Source organism: Chiloscyllium plagiosum, unplaced genomic scaffold (assembly GCF_037043375.1).
Source record: "Chiloscyllium plagiosum isolate Xiang-an unplaced genomic scaffold, Cpla_swu_hap1 HiC_scaffold_31, whole genome shotgun sequence".
NCBI classification, from domain to species: Eukaryota; Metazoa; Chordata; class Chondrichthyes; order Orectolobiformes; family Hemiscylliidae; genus Chiloscyllium; species Chiloscyllium plagiosum.
In genome coordinates, this window is record NW_028270169.1 from 86,487,086 (window position 1) to 86,503,605 (window position 16,520).

The following is a 16,520-nucleotide window of genomic DNA, read 5'->3' on the forward strand; positions in this document are numbered from 1 at the left end:
GCAAAGTCAATATAGTTTCATTCAGGGAAGTTCATGCCTGAACAATCTGCTCGATTTATTTGGAGAAGAAACGAACAGGTAAGACTGAGGAGAGCGAATGGATGTTATCTGCCTGGGCTTTAAGAAGGTCTTTCACGAGATGTCACACAGGAAGCTACTGAGTAAGGGTCCATGGTGTCAGAGGTATGGAGAAATGTTTGGCTGTTTGGCAGAAAACAGAGAGTGGGGAAAAAAGAGTTTTTCTCGGTCTGGCAGCCGGTGACATGTGGTGTTCTGCCAGGCTCAGTGTTGAGAGCCCAACTTGTCACTTTTTATTGAAACTCTACATTGTGGAAACCTGCCCTTCTGCCTAACTAGTCCACATCGATCCTCCAAAGATTAACCCATCCAGATGCATTCCCCTTCTCTATTAGTCTTCATTTTACCCCGACTAATCCCTGATTTCTGTGGGCAATTTATCAGCCTCATCCCTCCAACATGGCCATCCTCCAACATTCTGTTCAATCCATCAACTCCACCTTCCCTGCCATCTACCTCCATCAGTTGCCACCTGCTTGCAACAATTCATGCGTTAACTATATAAGCACATTCCACGATAAGCCCTCACCCACAATCCATTTATCCCACTATTCACGCCTCTGTAGAGTTTTCAGAGATCCCGGCAGTTCACACTGATCCCCAGTAGAGGGAGCTGGACCATCCCAGCTGCTCACAACGAGATTCACATTTTAGAGAGCGCGAGCACCTGTCTGTTCACACTGAGATTCCCAGTTCAGGGAGCTGGATAATCCCATTGTTCACAACAAGTTTTCCAATTTAGGGAGATAGACCAAACTGGCTGCTCACGAGATTCCTGGTTGAGGGAACGGGACCATGCCCGCCATTCACACTGAGATTCCCAGTTTAGGGAGCTGGACTATCATGGCTGTTCACATTGAGATTTCCAGTTTAGAGAGCCAAACCATCCCTCTGTTCACACTGAGAAGCCCACTTTAGACAGCTGGACAATTCCAGCTGTTGACACTGAGAATCCCAGTTTAGGGAGCTTGATCATCCCCCATTTTAACACTGAACCTCCCAGTTTAGAGAGCTGGTCCATCTTGGCTGTTCACAACGAGCATCCCAGTTTAGAGAGGTGGCAAATTCCAGCTGTTCACACTGAGAATCCCAATTTAGTGAGCACAGTCATCCCAGCTGTTAACACCGAGATTTCCAGTTTAGAGAGCTGGACCATCCCGGCTGTTCACAGTGAGATTTCAAGTTGAGGGAACTGGACCATCCTAGTTGCTCAGAAGGAAATTCTCAGTTTAGAGAGCGGGACCACCTCGGGTGTTCACACTGAAATTCCCAGTTTATGCAGCTGGATCATCCAGCTGTTCGCAACGAGATTCCAAGTTTAGAGAGTAGGTCATCGCGGCTGTTCACATTGAGATTCTCAGTTTAGGTAACTGGACAATCCCAGTGCAAACAATGAGATTCCTAATTTCGAAACAGGGACTATCATAGCTGATCGCACTGAGATTCCCAGTTCAGGGAGCCTGACCATCCCACCTGTTCACACCGAGATTTCAAGTTTAAGGAACTAAATCATTCCACTGTCCACACTAAGTTTCCAATTTTAATGAGCTGGAACTTCATGGTTGTTCACACTGATATTCCCAATTTAGAGAGATGTACCTTCCCACCTTTTCACACTGAGAATCCCAGTTGAGAGAGTAGAACCATTCCAAATGTTCACACGGGAATTGACAGTTTAGAGATTAAAACCATTCCGACTGTTCACACCGAGATTTCCAGTTTAGAGAGTTGTATGATCCCGGCAGTTTACACTCAGATTCCCAGTTTAGGGAAATGTATCATCCCGTTGTTCACACCGATATTCCAAGTTTAGGGAACTACGCAATCCCGGCTGATCAACTGAAATTCGCAGTTTAGGGAACTTTATCATCCCACCTATTCTCGTCGATATTCCCAGTTTAGGGAGCTGTATCTTCCCTGCTGTTCTCTCAGACATTCCCATTTTTGAAATCTGCACACCCCGACAGTGGTTGAGACCTATATGCAAGTGGGAACAGTTTCAGTTCATCTAGTCTTTTCCAGACACAAACTCTACTGACTATGAAAATACTGACATGCTCCACAGGACTTCCATGTTAATATGCACATACTCCCTAATGCACCCCAGCACATTCTGACACAACCAATAGGACGCTGCTATAAATAGCGACACACTGCCTGGGACCCCCTGTAAATCGCAAAACCCTCTCCAGGACGCCCCTGCACAAAGCAAATAAAACGCGATGGATCCACCTGTAAATCCTGACAAACTGCCCCGGACGCACGTGTAAATAGTGACAGAAGCGCTGGGACAACCCTGTAAATGCAGACACACTCCCCGGGACCCGCCTGTAAATACCGACACACGTCACAAGACCCCATTGCAAATAATGACACATTTACTAGCACTGTCCTGTCAATACCAATACACACCCCAGGACACCCTTGCAAATAACAAACCACTCGTTGGCACAACCCAGTAAATACTGACACACTCCACGGGATCCCCGATAAATACTGATACAATCCCCGGTAAACTCCGTGTATATACCAACACACTCCTCGGTAAACTGCCTGTTAATAACAGCACACTTTCTAGAACTGCTCCACAAATACTGACACATTCCACAGGAACCCCCTGTAAATACTTGCACACTCCACGGGACTAACCTGTGAATACTGACACAATCCCAGTGACCCCTCCTGTAAATGATGGCAGACTCCCCGCGACAAATCTATAAATACCAACACAATCCCTGGTAAACACCTGATGAGTACTGACACGCTTCCCAGGACCACCCAGTAAGTATCGACACATTCTGTACATATTCCCTATCGATACTGACACACTCGCACAGACCCTGCTGCAAATACTGACACACTCCCCGTACTCCCACCCTTGCAAGTACAGACACTCACCAGGTCACCCCTGTAAATACTGACACACTACCTGGGACTCCCCTGTAAATACTGACAAAATCCCCACGACATTCCCCCTTACCTATATTTCCTGAAAAACTTCCCAACAACACTCTGTCAATACTGACACACAACCCAGGACCCCACTTTAATACGGACACACTCTACAGGACCCCCCTATAAATACAGAGAGACACCACGGGATATTCGTTTAAAAATTGACACAGACCCTAGGAATCCCCTGTAAACAATGACACCCTCGTGGCACCTTTGTAAGTACCGCCGCAGAACCCTGTGAACCCCATGTAAATACTGACACATCTCCTTAAAGCCCCTGTAAATACTGTCAAATTCCCCAGGACTCCATGAAAATGCTGACACATTTCCTGGTACACCCTTGCAAATACTGATAAACACCCGCGACACATTTGCAAATAACAAACCACCCCCGGGAACATCTTGTAAATAATGATACCCACCCGGCGCACCCTTGTAAATGAGGGAGGGTGTCATTATTTACAAGATGTAAACAACACTTACACACTCGACAGGACAGCCCTGTAAATGCTGACACACACCGTGGCACCATCTTGTAAATACTGACATGCTCTCCCGGACGACCTTGGGACCACCCTGCAAATACCAACTCAATCTTTGGGAGCCCCTGTAAATACTGACACTCCCAGGATCATCGTGTAAATATCAAAACATCCTTGGGACCTTCAGTGTGAATACGGTGATACTCACTGTGACGACCCTGTAAATACTGACACACAATCCGTAGCCACCTAGAAAATCCCGACAAGCTCACCAGAATCCGTGCAAATACCTAAACACTCTGTCGGATACTCTGTAAAAGCCAACCCACCTCACGGGACTCCCCCTGTAAGTACCAACACAATCCCCGGAAACCTTGTAAACACCAACACACTCCATGGAATCCAAGCAAACACCGAGACACTCCCCTAAATACCCTGCAATTACCGACATAGGCCCCGGAACACCCTCTGTAAGTACCAACACACTCCCCGGAATCTGTACAAATACTGACACACACCTGTATCACCCCATAAGTACCAACACATTCGACAGAACACTTCCTTTAAATACCGACACACTCCCCAATAAACACCTTATTATTACCAACACACTTAACAGGGACTCCCTGTAAGTACCGACACAATCCCCGCGAAATCTCTGTCGATACTGACGCACTCTCCTCGCCCATGTTGTAAATAAATACCGACACACTTCCTGGACAACAGCCCTGCAAACGCATCTACTCAACGGGACCGCTTTGCAGTATCTGCACACTCCCTGGGACACCCCGTAAATACCGACACAATCCCCGGGAATTCCACCCCCCAGTATTTACTGACATTACTGACAAATTCCTCAGCAGCACCCTCTAAATTCTGACACACTCAGGGCCACCCGCAATTACAGACACATTCTCCGGTTGACGCCTGTAAAGACAGACAAACGCCCTGGGACACACTTCTAAATAATGATACTGGGAATCCTCTGAAAAGAATGACAAGCTCCCCGGGGCACCCTTGTAAATAATGACACCCTACCCGGGGCACCCTTGTAAATAATTATATCCACCTCGGCGCACCATTGTAAATAATGACACCTTCCCCAAGAGCATCTTGCAAATGCCAACGCAATCCCGGGACATCTTACAAATAACGACACCATTCCCGGTGCACCTTGTAAATATCAACACACTCCCTGGGAACCCTGTGTGAATACTGACACATAACCTGGTTCCCCCCTGTACATACCGACACCCCCCTGGGATCCGCCCTGTGAATACTGACACACTCCATGGGACACCTTGAGAATATGGGCTCTCTTTAAAATACTGATACACACTCCAGGAACACTCCAGTAAAGACTGAAATACTCCAAGGGAACCCCCGTAAATGCTGACACAGTCCCCAGTACTCCCTGTATATACCGAAACACACCTGGGTCACCGTTGTAAATACCAAACCACACCCCAGGACCAACCCTGTAAATAATGACACCCTGCCCGGCACACTTTTGAAAATAATGGCACAATTCCCTGGAACCTTCTTATAAATACCAACACACGCGATGGGGCTAATCCTGAAATAATGATACACTGCACAGGACTCGCCTATAAATAAAGACACATCTGCAGGACCACCTTATTAATGTGGACACACTCCACAGGAGCCCGCTGTCAATACCAACACACTGCTCGGGAGCCCCCTGGCAATATTGACCCACTCCCCGGAGCCCACTCATGAATACTGACAGAGTCCTCGGAAAATCATTGTAAATACTAACACACTCCCCAGAACACCCCTGTCAATATCGAAACCCATTCCAGGACAACCCTTGTAAACACCAAAGCAATCCCAGGAGCCCCTGGTAAATACAGACAAACTTTCTGGAAATTACTGTAAATACTGACAGCCTCCCAGAACACCCAGTAAACAGCAAAACACGTTCCAGTTCCCTTGAAAACACTTGTTAAATCCCTGGGACCCCCTGTGAATACTGACGCACTGCAAGGTATCCGACCTGTCAATACTGACACACTCCATGGGACATCTTGTGAATGCCAGCACAATCCCCGGAACCACCATTTTGAACACCGACACATTACCCGGGAAACAACTATAAATAACGACGCACTTACTGAACCCACCACTGCAAACACTGGCACACACCCGTGGACAGCCTCTGTCAACACGTTTTTCTAGTGACACTCTTCCCCCGGAAATACCAACACACTGTCGGGTACCCCTTGTAAATAACGACACACTCACTGGAAATCCCTTGCTAATACATATGTTTTTTTCAGTGTCCCAGCATTTTAACACACTGATGCAGTCCTCAGGTGCCCAAACCCCACCCAATAATAACGATGCACTCACCGGGACAGCCCTGTAAATACTGACAAACGCATCAGGACTCCGCTGTCGATACCGACGTTCTGCCCATGACACCCCACTGGAAATACCAACAGACTACCGGGTTACCTCGCTGCAAATAACAACACATTCCCCAGAACCCCCTCTTTACTACCGGTGTTATGCCTGTGACCCAGTGCTTTCAAAATACTGACACACGCTACAGAAATCCACCCTGAAAATTCCAACACTTTCCCTGGGACACACCCATGCATACTGACGCACTCCCCGGGAAACACTTATAAATATTGACACACTCGCTGGACCCACCCTGTAAATACTGGTGAACGTCCTTGGAACCCACCTGTCAATACTGATCTTCTGCTCATGACAGCCCCCAGGAAATACCAACACACTCCCGAATTTCCTCGCTATAAATAACAACACACTCCCCAGAACCCCTCCTGTTAATACCAACATTCTGCTCGTGACCCCACTTTGAAATTACCGACACGGTCCCAGAACATCTCCTGTACATACCGACACTTTCTCTGGGAACGCAGTATAAATACCGACTCACTCCATGAAACATCCCTGTAAAGACTGACAAAATCCCAAGAAGCCCCGGTAAATACTGACATCCTGCCTGGGAACTCCCACACCCCCGTATGTACTGAAAACTCCTCAGGACCCCCATTTAAATACCAACACATTCCTCAGGTCCAGCCGATAAATACTGATACACACTGCGTGGGACGGTTTGTAAATACTGAAAACCTTCCCGAGACCACCACGTCAACACACCTCAGAACAACCTTGTAAACACTGACAAATTCCTAGAGACCATTGTGTAAATACTGTCACATTCCCTGGTACCTCACTGTAAATACCCGGGACCCAGCTGTCAATACTGAAACATGCCACGTTACCACACTGTATATACCGATACTTGTCCAGGACCCCATTGTAAATACGGATCCAGTCCTCGGGACTCAACATGCCAAACCTGACACACTCCCTTTCACGTCTCGTCAAAACACCACACACTTCCCAGGACTCCCCTGTGAATACTGACACACTCCACGGATCGCCTCCCTGTAAATAAAGACATCCTTCCCGGGAGCCTCCCTTAAATATTGACAACATAATGATCCAAAAATTAATGCAATGCGAAAAATTCCGTTTAAATGTAAGCTTCAGAAAAAACATATAATTAATTATTAAAGCTCCTGAAGGTATATGAAGGGAGAGAAAAAAAACGATTATTGAAAACAAATCCCTTACAATGAGAAACAGAGGACGTTATAATGTGGGATTAATATATGGCATACCAAACAAACATGTATATTGGATCTGCCATCACAAATGATGACACAAGTAATATTCCTAAATTACTGGGAAGAAAAAGAAAGGAAGGAACAGAAGGAAATCAGTAGTATCAGGAAGATGTTGTTGTAGAAATTGATATGATTAAAGACAATAAATTCCACCAACTGCGAATCAAACAACCATGTACTTAAAGTCACCCGAATTGCAGTGAATGCCTTGTGTAACTAGAGTGTGGAATATATGTAGAGCAAATTAATTTTCATATTTCAATATTCTATCGACTCTGAAACATTATCTATGAATAGGAGGTCAGTTAATGTGACCCGACTATTTATAAAAGGAAGTAGTGAGAAAACATGGAATGACAGAGAAGTTAGCCTAACACTGGAAAACAGTAACTGATTGGACAGAACCATCATAAATTTACGAAACTAAAATAGGAAAACAGATCTCGTCTTCTTGTATACAAATCATTGAACGTAAGCATGCCAGCGCAGCAGCAGTTGAGGAAGACAAACGTGTTTTAGCCTTTGTACTGAGAGGATTTGAACACAGGAGCAGGGATGACTTGCTGAAATTATGCAGGGTCTTGTTGATACCACAACCTAAAAGGTTGTGTGCAGTTTTGTAATCCTGTCATGACAAAGATGTTCTCCATACGGAGACTGCATATCAAAGGTTTGCCAGACTGATTCATGGGATGGCAAGACTGACGTATGAGGAAAGAATGGATTCGTGAGGATGGAAATCAATCAAGTTTAGAATGATGAAGTAGGATGTCACAGAAACGAACAAAATTCTAAAAGGTATGAACAAGGTAAATGCAGGAAGGATGCTGTCAATGACCAGGACGTCCATAACGTAGCGGGTGGAAAGGTGGCGTCACTTCTAAGAATTTGGGTTAGTTTATTTAAGACTGAGATGAGGATTTTATTTTTTAATCAATGACTGGTTACTCAGTGGAATTTGCTGCCACATAAAGCAATTAAATCCAGAATGTGGAATGTTTACAAGATGAAAATGTCCATAACTTTGAGGGTACGAGCGATCAGAAGGTACAGGTCTAGAGAGGTAGCAGGTTACTGTGCAAAATGACCAGCCAAGATCATATTGATTAATGGAGAAGGATCAAACATCAAAACAAGCCAGTCCTGTTCTGATTTTTTTAAATTTCCATTCTGTTAAACGTGGGATATAAATACCAATTGTCTTGAACTGACACAGATATCAGTAACACATTATCTAGATTACAAAAAAATCCTGTAAAGCCTTACCAAACAGCAATCAGTGAGCAATTTTAGCACAGAACTTCAGCAGTTCGAGGAGGTGCAAAATGCTTTTTGATGTTCATACACTGGCTGCTCTCTCTCTCAATTTCAATCCAGTTCACAAATTACTGAATGCTTTGACAAAAGGGAAGTATTATGTATGAAATAAGTAAACGTCTTTAAAACATTACTGATACTGGGTGGAGGGAGTAGTAGGATAGGGTGGGGAAGAGGAACAGTGTGTAAAACAATGGGTCTTTTTTTGGTGTTGGGATTGGCAACGAATGACCCCAAATTCCAAATACCCCGCGACCCATTAGCCTGCTCAGGAGTCCTGTCTCTCCACTTGCTGCTCCATTCTTTCCGTCTCTGTCACATTTACAACAAGTTAAGGGGTAGAGATATTCATGGGGTACACTTTCCCATCCATCTCAGTCAGTAATACGCACATATGCATCTCCAAAAAACTTTAAATAATCATGTACCACAGCAATGATTTAAAAAAATATCATTTATTTTCAGCTCTATTCACAATAAAGATAGATAAACCAACAGTGACCTGATAAATGTAAAAAAAGAACAAAATAAAACTGAGCCAGGAATAGCGGGCCTGTTTCTGGGAAGAAGCTCAGGCTCTCTGTGGCTTAAATCGCGGCACCAGATACAGTATGTTTGGTTCCAGAATCATACCATGACCAAACTCTAACTGGGATTTAGCACCTGGCGCTTCCCTCCTCTTTAGCCCTCACTCACCGACTGTCGATTGGAGACAACAACATTTCGGTCCAATGATCACTCGCCGCGAGCATGCTCACAGTTCAGGTTAACCCTATGCATGCTGCTGTTGACGTATAGTGGCCAACTGCGAAAAAGAGGCGGCCCTACAGGACCAAGCTGGAGGCACTGGTCCCCCAACCAATCAGAGAATCTCTTGGGCGCGCTGGGAGCCCTAATAAATCAGAGAATGCTGTTGGGCTAAATTAAGCTAAGCAGAACTTCCACACCTCAACTCTCAACCAAACTTCGCTTGAAAGATTCTTCCAGTTCAAAAGACAATTGTTAATGATGACTCTGTTTCCTTTCCTGCAGGCAAAAATGAGGACTTCAGATGCTGGAGATCAGATCCAGCATCGGAGTGGTGCTCAAAACACACAACAAGTCACGCGCGGCATCCGAGGAGCATGAAAATTGAATTTCAGGCAGGCAGCCTTCATCAGTAACCTATCACGCAGCCAATCTTTGATCAATATTGCTACTTTATTATATTCCTTCATCCCCAGGTTTCATGGATAGCGGGCTCACAGAACTTTTGCCATTTTTTACCCCAATCTACATTTATCTGATCGTTTTGGATTATCATCATCAAGACGTCTGCCTACCTCATCAAAAACATCGGCAGACAGTTCACCACAATCTTCTATGAACAATTCTATTTTAGCTCTCTTGACAGAAACACATATTTCTTCACGTGGTACCTCATTTTGACTGGTTTGACCGTTTGCAACACGTTTCATACGGCTTTAAACGGTTGTCCATTCAGTACCGAATTAATTGACAAAACGTTTCTCATGTCAAACTAAAGGCTTGCATTCCTTTTGAAACGTGTCTGAATGAGTTGTGGCTTGGACATTAGTTATCATGAATACAAAGTAAAGACAATCAGGTTGTGATGCGTTGACCTCGACCACACTTTCAGAAGCTGCCAGACAAATTGAATATCTCCAGCGTTTTCTGTTTTTTATATATATATATATATATATATCTCAGATTGCCAGTATTTTGCTTCTGCACTTGTTCTTGGGAAGAAAGGAATGAAAAGTTGTGGGTCGAAAGCAGGATCAGTAACCTCCTTCCATCATGAAACTCCCAGCTCCTCCTCTGCTTTTGTAGTTTTGTGAAAACACTAACTGGCTTTAATATTGGATTTTAATGATAATCTAAGAGTTTGCATGTTGCTCTTTTTGACCAAATATGGAATTAAAAAATCAGATCATTTTTTATCAATTTCACCATTTATGTGCGTATGTTCAGGTTCATAATTTTACTTTAAGACGAAGGCAACATTTCATATTGGTAACTATAAATGCTCATGATTTGCAGGCCATGGCGGTGAGAGCACGGAAACCAAATGACGAGACTTCCAGGGACAGTCTCTGTTTCTTTCACACTGGACACTGTCTGATTCGGCATTATATTCTCTCATCCTTCTGCACATGATGCCTTCAGTTCTGACTTGGTTTTGTTACGACTGGTTTCTAATGCACAGGCTATTCAATCATCTATTATGTTGCAGTTTCTAATGAGTGATAATCCTTCTCTCAGAGCACACTGCCTCCGTTGCTCAATGCTTTGATAGGGGAGGAACACAGACACGGGAATTGCTGAATGTTTCCTTTCTTTGCTGTAACCAGACTCTGGTGTTGAAATCTGAAACGAGACAAAATAAGCCAATTGGGTGAAATCCTTCCTTCTGGTTGATCTCTCCTGAGCCCTCAGTCACTCCGCCAGAACGTGTCTGTGTGTTTCCCTCTGTATTGGAAATGGGGTTCAGCTCACCGAGGGGACATGAACACAGGTTGTCCATCTTAGCCTTCAGTTACATTCATTGTAAAACATGATTGGATAATAGCATTTGACGAGTGCTTGAAAAATCTGAGAACACAAGGGAACAGGCCAAGTGCTAAAAACTTGGATGATGGCCCTCTTTCCGTTCAGTAAGCAGTCGATGACTTGTTCAAACTTATGTCCTGATAAATAAAACACCATACGCTTTGACATTAAGAAGCTGTCCAATAACTCATGAGACAGCACTGGTGGTTTAATGGTTGAGTTGGTGTTTTCTTCACCGCGGCCAAAGTTGGGTGCCTGGTCAGGGAATCAGGTTTTATTGTTCCTGACAGTGACAACAACAAGGGGGGAGCAGCACTGATGGGGATCCTATCAATGTCTCAGATCAGTTCATGCCTCGAGAACATCAGAGTTATTGCCCCTGCTCTTTCCAGAAGGGGAATGCCCCTTGACAGTCTCTGCTCAGTCGGTCAGGTCACCCTTCATTCCCCTCCAACAGAGTTTCTAAAGATTCACAGATTTGAAACGGGGCTCTGTTTAATTGTTTCCTTTACGCTCCCAGGGATTGCAGAGATTGGGTTGGGTTGAAATTGATAATGTGCAAAAGAGCTGCGTGCGAGACTATTCCATCTTTCCCTCTTCTGACAGCGCCTTTAGGTTGACTATGATGTTCTCGGTTACATTGATCGATTGGAGACATTAATCGGGATATTAAGAATTGCCACAATTAATTCCAAACACAATGAAATTCTTTCAAATGTTCTAACTACAAAGTACTCAGAAACTGCACAGTTTAGAGAGGTATTCAGGAAAATCAAGTTAAGAAGATAAACCATTCACTTTGCAAGATGCTTCTAATGAAAACGTCAATTCTTTTGAATGATTCGGTGGAATTGTGTTCATCATGTTAGTACTTTCTATTACTGAGCCTCTGTTTAAAAGCGAATCTGTTAGACAATGAATTGCGGTATAATCGATTGAAACATTGCCAACAGTAAGTCTTGGCAGCCGACAATACTTATAAGTCGAAAATAGATTGAAGTTGGGCAAAGCTTCATATCAATAGTTCAGACATGCCAGCATTTCAAACATTCTTGTAGATAAGGAAGTGGTGCATTGTTGTTGAGGAAAAATTCTTCTTCCTGCAGATAAGGAACTCAAAGCACATCTCGACTTCGGGACAATGAGTTGGCAAGTGTAATAAAATGCCGCAGTGTTCTTGTGGAATTGAAGAGTCGAATGAACAACCCCCAGATTTGCAACAAGCAACTCATGAAGCCACTGATTCAAGTGCGCTTGCTGCAGGTCTGTGATGATATCAGGGACAGGAGAAACAATTTTAAGCGTCTCAGGGTGAACAACTAGTAAATATAATCAACTTCACCACTAACTGCAATAGTTCCCACATTGTGAAGCGGACAATTTCGCAAAGAAAACACACTTGTTCTCATAAAGCTTTCATTCACCCTATGTCTGCACAGCCATTCAATGGAATTACCGCTGATCTTAACAATTCTAAGTCTACTTTCGTGCTTTTCCTCGATATCTCGAGGTTAAGTTGAGCTGAATAAAAATGTCGAGTATTCTCATTAATTTGTGAGTTTCGCGGCCGTAGCACTCAGTTTCTCTGAATGGTAATTAAATATATGTGATCGTTGTCAGCAGTGATTATTTCCACTTGGGACGTAAAGTCTGAAGTAAATGATGTTAAACTACATGACTATTGAAACATGCATTTCAACTATATCCCAGGCTATCCTCTCAGCCTTTGATATTCTGTAGAAAACAGTTAATCTCAGTCGTCATTCACATCCAATGATGGAAATTCCACAGCCTCTGGAAATATCGAAGTTGAAGTTTCAGCCCATTCTGAGTTCCAACATCTCAGTCGAGACTTCGCTAAGTGGCCTTCCTATGTTTGTGTTGTTGTTTCTGATATATCCTCTGCCACTGTAAGTGTTTTTCTTTAACTGTGTTAGTTTTTGTGATGCCGCGTTAGTATTCAGTGGTCAATACCTTGATTTATGGCTGCATCAGTACGTTTAGAATTCGAGTCATGGTAGGTAATATTTTCCCCCTTTTACTCTATGTGACATGTACTAAATCAGCACAGCATGGAATCAGTTGTTTTCACATGAAAATATTATCCAAGGTGATGTTTTTCTTTCTTCAGAACCTGCTCTCTCACATCTCGGCCTGTTATATATAAGGAATCGAAACCACCCATTGTCGGATATTTTTGTCTTTCTCCCACACTTATTGACCCTCCTCTCAATATGCCCTTCAAGTTCCCTCAGGCACTGCGCAATCTAACACTTAATTTCACATTGACCCCATTCAATCTGTGGTGCTGCAGTCATTGTTGCTGGGTGCACATGCTCCAATCTCAACTTTGGCAACTTCAAACTAATGGATCCTGTTAGATGACGTGGTTGTTCGAACAGAGCTCATGTAGCAACTTTAACTGGCATGAACCAGAGATTCTTGGAGCACGAGTATCAGGAGACGAGAAGATTTAGGTTAATTGGCCATGCTAAATTTCGCATTCTGTTCAGGCATGTGTAAGTTGGGCGCATTAGTTAGTGGTAAATATACAATAAAAGGTCAGGAGAATAGATCTAGTTGAGTTACCCTTCGGAGGGTCAGTGTGGACTTGTTGAACTAAACGGCCTGTTTCTACACTGTACAAGTTCCATGATTCTATGAAAAGGACACAATTTATTATTGATCAAAAGAGAGTTTGCTGGAAAAGTGTATGTGACTTTCTGATCATTTATTTGATTTGTTCATTCGGCTCTAGCTGGACGATTGTGTGCAGTCTGCAATTCACTTAACAAAGGAGATGTGATCGCTTAAGAGACGGTTCAGAATAGATTTATCAGGATATTGTCTGGGCTGAGGAGTTTCAGTTATAAAGAGAGTTTGGGCTGTTTATTTTTTCTTATAATGGAAATGTGTTGCTGGAAAAGCGCAGCAGGTCAGGCAGCATCTAGGGAACAGGAGAATCGACGTTTCGGGCATTAGCCCTTCTTCAGGAATGAGGGAAGTTGGTCCAGCAGGCTAAGATAAAAGATAGGGAGGAGGGACTTGGGGGAGGGGCGTCGGAAATGTGATAGGTGGAAAGAGGTCAAGGTGAGGGTGATAGGTCAGACTGGGGTGGGGGCGGAGAGGTCGAGAAGAAGATTGCAGGTAGGAAGGCGGTGCTGAATTTGATGGATTTGACTGAGACAGGGTGGGGGGAGGGGAAATGAGGAAACTGGTGAAATCCGAGTTCATCCCTTGTGGTTGGAGGGTTCCTAGCCGGAAGATGAGGCGTTCTTCCTCCAACCGTCGTTTCGCTGTGGTCTGACGATGGAGGAGTGCATAGACCTGCATATCCTTGGTGGAGTGGGAGGGGGAATTGAAATGTTGAGCTACAGGGTGGTTGGGTTGGTTGGTCCGGGTGTCCCAGAGGTGTTCTCTGAAACGCTCCGCAAGTATTTTTTCTTATAGCAGAGGAATTGAAAGGAGACGAGATTGAGATGTATAAAGTAACGACGGATATGGAAAGGTTAAAGTTAAAGAAACAATTCCCCTTGATGAAGTGGCCAATCACCAGGGATGCAGAGATTTAAGAGGCAGAAAGATTTTAGTATGTGTTTTTGAAAAAAAAAAACTCCTTTTCAGCCATCGCGTGTTTGGAATCTTGAACTCGCAGTAAGGGTCAGAAACCCTCGTCACTTGAAGAACTATTCAGGTGTGAATTTCTGAAGCCAACACATGGCGATGGTGTCAGTGGTTTTAAAGGGATTAGGATAGTGAAATAGTTGTTATTGTCCAGTCCCGACATAGAAGCTGAGGGGGCTTCCTTTTTCACAGTCGCCCTGGGTAGTAAGTCTGCCTGTCACCGCGCCAATCCGAGGTTGAGTTACCCATCGAGAAAAGTGGTTGCCTTTTCTGGCAACTCTGTGGTTAACACTGTTCTCTCTCGGCGCCAGGAAACCAGTTTTTTTAATATTAACCTGGAGTGATTGATAATGTGGAGTTTGCACATTATTCCGCATGGGTTTCCTTTGGCTGCTTAGATTACTTCAAAGTACCCAGTGATGAGCACGTTAGGAAGATGGTGAATAAAACGCGAAAGAGATGAATGTACTGTAAATCAGAGACAAAAATAGGCATTAAAGCATCAGAGAATTCGGAGTTAACATTTCGACTCGAGTGAACCTCCCTCAGAACAGTTCTTGACTGAAGCTTTAACTCTGATTGGTCTCCACTGATCATGTCAGATGGACTGAGAATTTCTAGTAAATTCTATTTTTGCAGTTGCTTGGTCAGTGCGGGGTTGGAAAGAAAAGGTCGCGGAGTGGTAAGCTCTTAGGATTTGTGGGAGATCAGAAATGTAGTTTCTGCACGTGGTGGGTGGGGTGTTGCGGGGGTGGGACATTATACAAACGGTCGCGGAATTCTTGTAGCATGTAGCATGTAGCATACTTAAGGCTAATTATATTAAAGAAAATAGTTTTAAGCTAGGAAATAACTTTAAAGTGTTGTAGTTGACCACAAAAAGAAGCAGCGGGGGCATTTCACAATAAAGATTATAGTATGATAAGAGAAACTGGATAAAATAACAAGTTGTACAAACAAGGAACAAAAATGCAATCATATAAGGACAACAGGATGGCCAGATAATAAAATAACGAGAGAGAAAAGAAAAACAAGTGAGCTAATCGGCTTATGATAGGATGGGAAAAGGGAGGTGTGATTCCACAACTTGTAAACTGAATAAGAAAGCCAAAATGCTCTGTTTTCGCATTACAGTACTTGCAAGGCTGTAATAAATTGTTCTTGTTTCCAAGGCTTTGTCTCAGGCTGATGTATGAGTGAGTTCTGTTTCTCACAATTGGGAACCTCGTTCCGGGATCCAAAACTTCGACTCTTGGGACGACGTGGGAGGTGCACCTCGCCAATTTCGGTGATCTCCGTCTCCCTTGCTTGTCGTTCGCGGTTCAGGTGAGTATGATCCGGACTTAGAGAAGCTGAAAACAAGGCGGCAGACGCGGCGGGTTCAGTCGGGCAACTCCTGTGCACAAGACCCGGGTAGGGAAAGGTCTTAAAGGGTATATCCGGGCGACCGAGGACAGAGGTATTTGCTGCAGGAATTGCCGCGGGACGGGGAACACCAAAACGCCAAAGTAACTCTGCACAGACGATGGTAAGAAAAGAGACCTGAAAGTATGGCCTTGGTGGTCGGGACGTACGAAAGTACAGGGAATTGGCGATATATAAAATAAAGCATATGTCAATGGAAAACAAACCATGTCAGAAGGGCTAGTAGCTGAAGGGCTACTGAGGGTGCACTTCATAACTAACTTATGGCCAGACGTCCAGAAAAATATTCAAAAGCTCGAGGAGTTGTTGGGGAAGCTCAAAGTGTCTGTGAGACACGGTGTCTGTGTGTGTCTGTGTGCATGAGAGATAAAGATCTGTACAGCTAGTGGAAAGTTTAACC